Source organism: Littorina saxatilis, linkage group LG1 (genome assembly GCF_037325665.1).
Source record: "Littorina saxatilis isolate snail1 linkage group LG1, US_GU_Lsax_2.0, whole genome shotgun sequence".
NCBI classification, from domain to species: Eukaryota; Metazoa; Mollusca; class Gastropoda; order Littorinimorpha; family Littorinidae; genus Littorina; species Littorina saxatilis.
In genome coordinates this window covers 5,780,503-5,790,697 of record NC_090245.1, presented here as the reverse complement: position 1 = coordinate 5,790,697, position 10,195 = coordinate 5,780,503, and the positions used below count along the sequence as shown (strand labels likewise).

At 40.6% G+C, this 10,195-nt stretch overlaps 1 long non-coding RNA gene across 1 annotated transcript; it reads right to left on the bottom strand.

The window, feature by feature from the left end:
* Positions 1–323: 323 nt before the first annotated feature.
* Positions 324–3,781, bottom strand: LOC138959954 (uncharacterized). Its single transcript, XR_011453848.1, has 2 exons — positions 3,008–3,781; positions 324–2,133 (listed from the first exon to the last, which is right to left on the bottom strand). It is a non-coding gene; the product is annotated as an uncharacterized lncRNA (long non-coding RNA).
* Positions 3,782–10,195: the final 6,414 nt, after the last annotated feature.

Here is a 10,195-nt window from a genome sequence, read left to right as displayed (position 1 = left end):
GATAGTGACACACTGGCCCACAGCGACATACAGAGCACGTGACACCCACAGACGACGTAGATGAACCAAAGAAACTACAATGGGAAGAAGGATAACTTCCTCATTGGGCATGCTTAGAAATGAGAATGGCTAAATACGAGTTATTCCCCTTTTCTACATGCTGATCAGGCTGTCTCCTGCTTTGTCATGACTAGTACAGTCGATCTTTCTCATGCTGTGACTTGCTTTATTTTCACATTTTCGGTATTTAAAACAGCAAACACACACACACAAACACACACACACACACACACACACACACACATACACTGAAGAAGTTTCCATTCTGATTCGGTTATTTTATTTGGTGCTATATGTTTGCTTCACATTGTTTCTTCTTTTACATTGCTTTAGGTATCCCAATTCGCTAAACACATCCATAATGCATGCATGGCTCATTCGAAAGAGGGCAACTGAACAACTGATGCCCAATAGCAATAAATACTGAACAGCTGAACAATAAATAGCAATAAATAATGACAGTGCCAAGTTTTTAAGTACAAAGTGAAATCATGTGACTGGACAAAGGCACAATTACAAAATACAAATAAAAAAAAATGTGGGGGGGGGGGGGGGTTGCATGAAAGGGAACATTTTGTTTGGTCTACAGACCTCAAAACTGCCGCTTTTCATTCCCCTCGGGTAGCTTCCCTTGCTTCTCTGTCTTTGTCACCTGTTGGTTTGTGCAGTGCAGTTGTTTTGTCAGTTGTTCTCCTCTTTATTTGTTCTATCGTCTTTCTTCTTTTTTGTGTGTGTACTTTTGTGTTTTTGTGCCTGAAGAAGACCCTTAGGTTGAAACGTCGCCGTTATTCGTTCCGTGTTCGTCATTTTAACGTGAGTACATTGCTTTTTGGTCTCTTTATTGTTCCCTCTCACGTGCAGTCGCCATTGTTTAATACTTTAGTATATACAATGTCAGACCCTAAAGAAAGTTTGTTAGTCATTGCTTAGGCAAAAAAGCAAAATAGTCTGTTTACGGTATCCCGACCAACCCTATTTTTTCCCCGCCAACCCTAGACTTTTTTTTTCTGGCATTTGGAGAAAAAGAAAGAAAAAAAATCAATTTTGTTCCTGTTTTTTTGCAAAATAATGTAAAAAGATGGTTTTAAAAAAAAATTAAGAAAAGCCGACCTACCGCCCCTCTTTTTGTGTGCCTATGTTACTGTGAACAGACTAAAAGGTACATCACAAACAACACACCAGGGATGCTACTCCCCCCTTAAAAATAGCCATGAGTCATAGGTGTGACGTTTGAATCTTTTAGCTAAATAAAACCATAGGCAATTGATCGGAAATATCAGGAAAAATCTTGTATATACTATACAATTTTGGGGGTATTAACTAAATACATGTATACAGTTTTTGTAAACAAGTTTATTATTTGTTTGCTTGGACCAATCCTCTTGCCGAAGAGTTTTACAGTAAAAATTGATTTTACGTCAAAAATATCACAGGAATATCGAATGTTGAGGTAAGGCTGGGATAGCCAAGTTCAAGAATAACGGAAGGTGACTGTTGAATCTTTTTGAAAATGTATAAAAATATAGATGGTAGGCAATTCAAAATTAAAAAAAGGACTCTCGGAGCATGGACTTAATGAGTCAAAAATTAAAGAAGGCTCTATGAGCCGAAGTACATGTTTTGTCTATTGTCTTTTTTTATTTTGAATTCCCTACCATCTATATTTTGATACAATTTTGGACCCTCTTTGTACGGAGAGAGTTGGCAATTGTTAATCACATTCTCTCATCTCATTGACTCTCCTTCGGCTCCTTGGTAACATGCGTTCCCGTCTCTGCCAGGATTGGACACAGCAGCAGATAACCGGTAAATATGTAACAGGCATAAATGGCAAAATAGCTCGCCTCGCCTGATAATATATGAGACAACTGTTCTATTACAAAGTCTTTCTTGGGAGGCTTGGCTAATTTACTCGCTCGTTTTACACGGGGTTCCATCGTTTTCTTTTCTAATCGAAAACCTTGCTCCTCAGTTTGTTGACCTTCTGCCGAAGTTCCGCTTCACGAGGGGATGGGGAGGATGACGACTTTGATGCTTTACATCCTATGTCCTCCAGGATCGCCTGAATGTCATCTAAAAAAGAAAACACACACACAAAACACACATAAAATAACATAACCATAACAAGTTACAACCTGGAAGAAATTAAAACACGTGTAATTAAATCACAAAATGAAAATAAACAATAGCGTATGCGTAGGAAGGCAGGCCAGAAATGAAGTGTATTAGCAACTATGGATACGATGTGGAACAATGATGGAATTGACCTTGGTCTTCAATCAATGACGCTTATATCGCGCATATTCCGTGGGTACAGTTCTAGGCGCTCTGCAGTGATGCCGTGTGAGATGAAATTTTATACGGCCAGTAGATTGCAGCCATGTCGGCGCATATTTACCTTTCACGGCCTTATTCCAAGTCACACGGATATGGTAGACAATTATTAACTGTGCCTAAGCAATTTTGCCAGGAAAGACCCTTTTGTCAATCGTGGGATCTTTAACGTGCACACCCAATGTAGTATACACGGGGGGTGGTTCGGACACCGACGAGAGTCTGCACACAAAGTTGACTCTGTGAAATAAATTTCCGCCGAACCTGGGATCGAACTCGCGCTGACAGCGGCCAACTGAATACAAATCCAGCGCGCTACCAACTGAGCTATATCCCCGCCCTTGTGCTTGTGCTTGCGTGTACACATGAAGGGGGATAAGTCACTAGCAGGTCTGCACATAAGTTGACCTGGGAGATCGGAAACATCTCCACACTTAACCCACCAGGCGGCCGCGACCGGGATTCGAACCCTCGACCTTCCGAGTTAATAGACCGACGTCTTACCACCCCGCCACAGCGCCCGTCACCCTATACAGCAATTATCAACTATGTAATGGATGGGTTTAAACATTTTTTGATGTCAAGGTGTTCTACATGGTTAAAAATCTCTTACCTGGTTGAACAATTTGTGCATCAGGCGACAGGTCGGTGCTGGCTTCATTTGTAGCTACCCTTTGCGATGGTGGCTTCCTCCCACTAGCAACCTGCAAATGCACAGCTCTTTAACTGACAAACTCACAACCAACACCCAGTCACAATGAAACAATTCTCCCAATTTCATGGCATTGGTCTTAGGCCACACAAAAAAGTGTATGTTTCTGGTAAGGCAAAACAAAAAATAATCTGTTTACGGTATCCGGACGGACCCTATTTTTTTCCCACCGGCCCTAGACTTTTTGGGGGCATTAAAAAATAAAATTAAAATATTCAGATGGCTAAAATACAAAAATAAAAAGCCGACCTACCGACGCTATTTTTGGGGGGCCTATGTTACCTTAAACAGACTTTTTTTGTGGCCTAACATGACTAAAGGTGGAGATTTTTTTCTAAACTTTTTTTTTTTTAAACCATCTTTTTAACTTATTTTGTTGAAAAACAGGAAAACAATTGATTTTCGAATACCCCTTTTATTTTTGAAAATGCAAAAAAAAAGTCTAGGGTCGTCGGGAAAACATAGGTAGGGTCAGGTGACCAAAAACATACAACTTTTTTGTTGTTGATGCCGACGCTATACTTTTTTTTGCCATTTGGGGCTGTTTTTTTGCAAAATAAGTTCATCATATCATCATAATCAAGACGTCGATCCAAAATAAGTAACTTTTTTTTGTTGGCCTTATCATTTGTTTGCGCTAAATGCAAACAGGCATTATTTGATGGGAACAATGCTGTTTTTATATTTAGTCAAGTTTTGACTAAATATTTTAACATCGAGGGGGAATCCAAACGAGGGTCGTGGTGTATGTGTGTCTGTCTGTCTGTGCGTGTGTGTGTGTGTGTGTGTGTGTAGAGCGATTCAGACTAAACTACTGGACCGATCTTTATGAAATTTGACATGAGAGTTCCTGGGTATGAAATCCCCGAACGTTTTTTTCATTTTTTTGATAAATGTCTTTGATGACGTCATATCCGGCTTTTCGTGAAAGTTGAGGCGGCACTGTCGACTGTCACGCCCTCATTTTTCAACCAAATTGGTTGAAATTTTTGTCAAGTAATGTTCGACGAAGCCCGGACTTCGGTATTGCATTTCAGCTTGGTGGCTTAAAAATTAATTAATGACTTTGGTCATTAAAAATCTGAAAATTGTAAACAAAAATAAAAATTTATAAAACGATCCAAATTTACGTTTATCTTATTCTCCATCATTTGCTGATTCCAAAAACATATAAATATGTTATATTCGGATTAAAAACAAGCTCTGAAAATTAAATATATACAAATTATTATCAAAATTAAATTGTCCAAATCAATTTAAAAACACTTTCATCTTATTCCTTGTCGGTTCCTGATTCCAAAAACATATAGATATGATATGTTTGGATTAAAAACACGCTCAGAAAGTTAAAACAAAGAGAGGTACAGAAAAGCGTGCTATCCTTCTTAGCGCAACTACTACCCCGCTCTTCTTGTCAATTTCACTGCCTTTGCCATGAGCGGTGCGTTCAGTTTCATTCTGTGAGTTCGACAGCTACTTGACTAAATATTGTATTTTCGCCTTACGCGACTTGTTTTCAATTCTTATCAGCCTCAAACTTGTCATTACTCAACCTGCATTTAATAGTGTGCTTCTTTGGTTTGCAAAAACCTAAAACCAATAAATAAATAACCTTCGGTGGTGGATTGGGCACTGCAAACAATGTCGGGACAGCATTCCACACAAGTGATCCTCTCTGCAGGATTGTTTTACTGGTTGGCCTCAAAGTGATCAGTACAAAGCTTGAGATCTTGAACATCAGCTGGCTGCAGCTTTTCAAAGTCCTCTCGCCTTGTGAATTGCATCCATATTCTGCACCTAGTTTGACAATAAAAACAACAATGTTATTGTTAAACTAAGCAAAAAGGAAAGACAAAAAAAGCTAAATCAGATCTTCAGTCTAAATCTAACGCTCTGCCTGAACGCAAAACGGATGAGTGTACTTTTGTACTGTACTTTTCCCGTAAGCAAGGTTTGATTAAAGGTTTCGGCAAATATGCCCACGGGTAGTTTGTCATCAAGTGTAAACTGTTGTTTTGTACTGACTGCTGACTCACACTCGATCACAGTTGTAAGAACTTGCTGACGCTGTAGTCTACTAGTAGTAGTACTGAGTGAGTTGACTCGAGCCATTGCATTCTCATTCTGAAGAAAGTAAACTTGATGAAATAATCACTGCACAACCCACCTTTTTTCTTCTTTAGGGAACTTGTGGAAAGTTTTTCCGAAGCAGCTCTGTTTGTAACGGGCGTTCTTGCAACAAAAAGCCGAGCACAATTTACCACCACCTCGCACGCGATCGGTACCTACGCGATCCGCCATTTTGTTTTCGCCGCCAGCATGTAACTAGGGACGATAACCCACAAACACTTTTTCGCATTTTCTTCGCAAGTTCCACGTCTTCCTCATGTACAGTGTTTGGATGAACATAGGAAGGTCAAGGTGACTGCCTACGCAGAATACAAGACGTTCAAGATGCGAACCCTTTACATACGTCACCTTAATTAACACCCCTCACCCTCGTAACTTTTTTTTACCCTTCATAACACGATGCAGATCACTGGGACTCTTAGCTATTAGGTTTCTTCATTTGGGCTGTCCCCTGTGTGGCTGGTCTGGTGACCGAAACGCCGTGACCTCTAGGGCTACAGAACACAGGCTTTCCCCATGGCGGCTGTCTGTCGACCATCACGTGCCAGCAGCAAGGATAGTACAGGACCACCCTTCTCTAAGCCTCTAACTATACCTTGAAGGAATATGAATTGGCTGTGTTCAGAGTCGTTAAAGATACCTTCGTTCTCATGTTATCCATCATGCCAGCCACAAGAGAAGTGTCCAAACTTTCACACGGGATAAGACAATCCCTCCACTTGGTCAGATACCAACAGTTAGCTTGGTGCTCTCTGTGCACTGCGGCCACTCTTTTAGAAGAATGTAATGTTTGTAAAGGCCAATGGTGGCTTCATACAATATTCATTAATACACAATATTACAACGTGTCACAGCAAGCAGTTAGGACGTTGATTTGTTGTATGTGACAAAGTGGGGGGATGTTTTTGTCCCTTGTAAAAACCTGCCAGATGATCTGAGATGGTGACCCCAACTTTTAACTCGGGAAGTAGTGTATCTTCAAGCGGCGTCATAATCACGAGTCTCCAGTCGCGTCGCCGAGGACCTCAATACATTAACCCCACACAGACACCTGAACAGAACACCGACACTTATTCTTTTATGGAAACTGACCTGGGGTCAATGCATTCAACTGACCAGCAACGCAACTGGCAGTTCTTGATCAAGACGCCGCTTTTTAAATGACAGGATGAATCCTACGCTTGTCAACACCCCTGTCAGTCGTGACTGGCACCACAACGCAAGAATAATGACAGAAATCAGATGGTACATGGTAACACACTGACCGGATGAATAACATAACTGGCATATTGATGGAAAATTTAGTGAACGGAGATTTAGCGTGAAAGAAATCAACCACTTCTCAGTCTGTTCCGACGGATACAGTGGGATGGGGTGCGATGGGTGTTTGAGGAGGCGGGGTGAGGGGAGTGGGGGGGGGGGGGGGGGGGATCGTAAAATAGAACTCATTAGGAAGAATGCAGTGTATGTATGTCAACTGGGTGATTTCTATTTAAATCCCAGGGCCGTTCGACGTGTCAGTCAGATGTCGTCACGTCCGTTGCTTCCTGGAAGAAAAATGAGGGAAGGGTTACGCGAGCAAAACGAGGCCACCCAACTCCATCATTTCATGAATTATTCATGCATCAGTTCTTTCTAGTGCGTTCAGTTCAGGTCTGTAACCTTGTCGAATCTGATGAACATGCCAATCTGAGACGGAAAAAAAAAGAGAGAGAGAGAGAGAGAGAGAGAGAGAGAGAGAGAGAGAGAGAGAGAGAGAGAGAGAAAGAGAGAGAGAAAGAGAGAGAGAAAGAGGATAGTGGATTAGTCTTCCAGACTAACTCAAATCTTTGCATCAGAGAATTCCTCAGCCTCTAGGCGGCAGGTAACCGAACTGTCTGTCTGTCTCAGTCACACCCCTGATTCGCAACTTAACTTTCCATCAAGTGCTATGTAGAATTGACGTTTAGCATAAACAGAAGCTTTCGCGATTTCAAACAAATAGAGGACGAAAGAGGGTAATAAAACACGAAACATAGAAGGAGAAGAAAAAGAAGAAAAAAAGAGAAAAAAAGAGAAATGTAATGAGAATGACATTGATTGGAAAAAAAATAAAAAAAGAAAGAAAGAAAGAAAGAAAGAAAGAAAGAAAGAAAGAAAGAAAGAAAGAAAGAAAGAAGAACGCACTAACCAACAATCGAAGAAACTGAAGAAAAGTCTGAAGGAAGAAAGATTAAAACAGAAGAAAATAAATTAAAAACAAAACACAAACATTGAAACTGAAACTGATAGCTCTGCAACATTTCATAGACTGTTCTAAAGCAATTGTTATTAATTGCCGATACCTCGTGCTGTGAATAGACAGAAACGTTCCCCTGAATCTCATGTCAATCCTGCATTCATTTCCTTTCTCTTCACCGTCTTCCTCCATTCCTTTGGCCAGCAGTTTCTTGGGCGACAGGAATCGATAGCGGCGAAGCCTGGTTCTCTCCCCTCCTCTCCCATTGCTTTCTTTCGACACCCAATTCTCTCCCTTTACCTTTCGCGATTGACGTGTCTAAATCCAGAAGATTTGATTGGTTGAAACCAATTTTGCTCAAAGATTTCCCCTTGTCTATCAAAGAGGAAGATTACGAAGGGAAAAAAGGAAGTAGCGCCAGGTTAAAAGGATTGATCAATGAAGTAAAGCTCCGCCAACGTTTAAAGTGATACAGCCATTGATAACTTTTTGCTTGTCGTTTCGCTGCAAGACATTCACCGCAGTTCGTTTTGTTCATTCTGTTCATCCCCTATACAGTTGAATCGTGTTTGTGCAAGGCAGACAGGCAGGGGGGGGGGGGGGGGGGAGGGGGGGGGTGATGACCTTAAAGGACGTCAAAACAAATTATGAACTTCTCCTTCAGTTTCTTTTCCAAAGTTTAAACTTATTATAATCTCATGATATCAGTATTTTCTTAGTCCACGTTTATATCCAATGCTGACAAATAATATGAGCTAATGAAATGGAGTGAGTTGGGCTGAGTGAATCGAAAATCAAAGCAGTGACGAAACGCAAGAAGGAGTGCGTCAGGGTATATTCGAACCCTCCGCCTAATCGCAAAATCTAGAATTGAAAAGGCAACCTGAGCAAGAGTCAAGGCCTGTAACTCCAGAATGATCAGATATCTGTATCCCAGCATGCCCTGCTCCATCACACGTTTACCGGAAGCGGCGTGACGTGATTTAAAATATGCTATTTGCGCAAGTGCGATGGAGGACAGTGGAAAGATTCCACACCACGTGCCAATGGCTGGAAATAGGGCCGTGGAATTAGTGTTACATGCAGCTGTCTGGTGCTGAGAAGAGCGTTTTCTTGTTAGGATTTTGCGTTCCCATTTCACCCAGTAACCTACACAATGGTCGCAGGTGCTTTTGTTTAAGCGCGACCCCATTTTGAAGCAGCTGGACGTTGATGTAAGTTTAAATCTTCTTTTTTTACGTTTAGTCAAGTTTTGACTAAATGTTTTAACGTAGAGGGGGGAATCGAGACGAGGGTCGTGGTGTATGTGTGTGTGTGTGTGTGTGTGTGTGTGTGTGTGTGTGTGTGTGTGTGTGGAGCGATTCAGAGTAAACTACTGGACCGATCTTTATGAATTTTTTCATGAGAGTTCCTGGGTATGATATCCCCAGCCTTTTCTTCAGTTTTTTTGATAAATGTCTTTGGTGACGTCATATCCGGCATTTTGTAAAAGTTGAGGCGGCACTGTCACACCCTCATTTTTCAATAAAATTGATTGAAATTTTGGCAAAGCAATCTTAGACGAAGGCCGGACTTTGGTATTGCATTTCAGCTTGGAGGCTTAACATTTAATTAATGACTTTGGTCATTAAAAATCTGAAAATTGTAATTAAAATTATTTTTTTTATAAAACGATCCAAAATTACGTTTATCGTATTCTTCATTATTTTCTGATTCCAAAAACATATAAATATGTTATATTTGGATTAAAAACAAGCTCTGAAAATTAAAAATATAAAAATTATGATTAAAATTAAATTTCCGAAATCGATTTAAAAACTTTCATCTTATTCCTTGTCGGTTCCTGATTCCAAAAACATATAGATATGATATGTTTGGATTAAAAACACGTTCAGAGAGTTAAAAAGAATGGAGATATAGAAAAGCGTGCTATCCTCCTCAGCGCAACCGCTACCGCGCTTTTCTGGATTGTTAATTTCACTGCCTTTGCCACGAGCGGTGGACAAACGATGCTACGAGTGTACGGTCTTGCGGAAAAAATGCAATGCGTTCAGTTTCATTCTGAGTGAGTTCGACTGAGCTTGACTAAATGTTGTACTTTCGCCTTGCGCGATTTGTTTTTAGTTGCCACCAGATTTTCACCTGTATTAGTATCGAGAAGACCGCATTATGTCGCGTTCCAATTTCACTCGGTGCTTTACGTAATGGTCGCAGGTGCTTTTGTTTGAACGCGACCCCAACTTGAACAGCTGGACGTTGATGTAAAAAAATGTAGTTGCCACCAGTTGGTCACCTACATTAGTGCCGAGAAGAGGTTTGTATTTTACTTCGCGTTCCCATTTCCTATCTGTGCCGTACAGGTGCTTCTGCTTTAGGGCGACCCATTTTACCATTCCGTTTTGTTGCTTTTTGAAAGTTAGACACGCAGAGATAAAATATTAGAATAAGATGGTGTGCGTTTTTCCGTTAATTAAAAAAAAATAAGCGCACAAGCACTCGTTTTTGGCTGCACCGATGACTTCTTTGCTTCTTCACAACATAAATGCCAGGAAATGTGCAGATATAAATATGTTGAAGACCATAGCTTGTCTCTTCAATGTTTTAAACAACTCTGTCTTCGACAAAGAAACTTAAAGGCTTAGTTCTCATGCTGGTGTTCACACTTAAATGTGGAGCTGTTGCAATAACAGACTCGCGTTTTAACATTGAAATACGTCTGCATCTGTCTTGTTTGAAGTAAG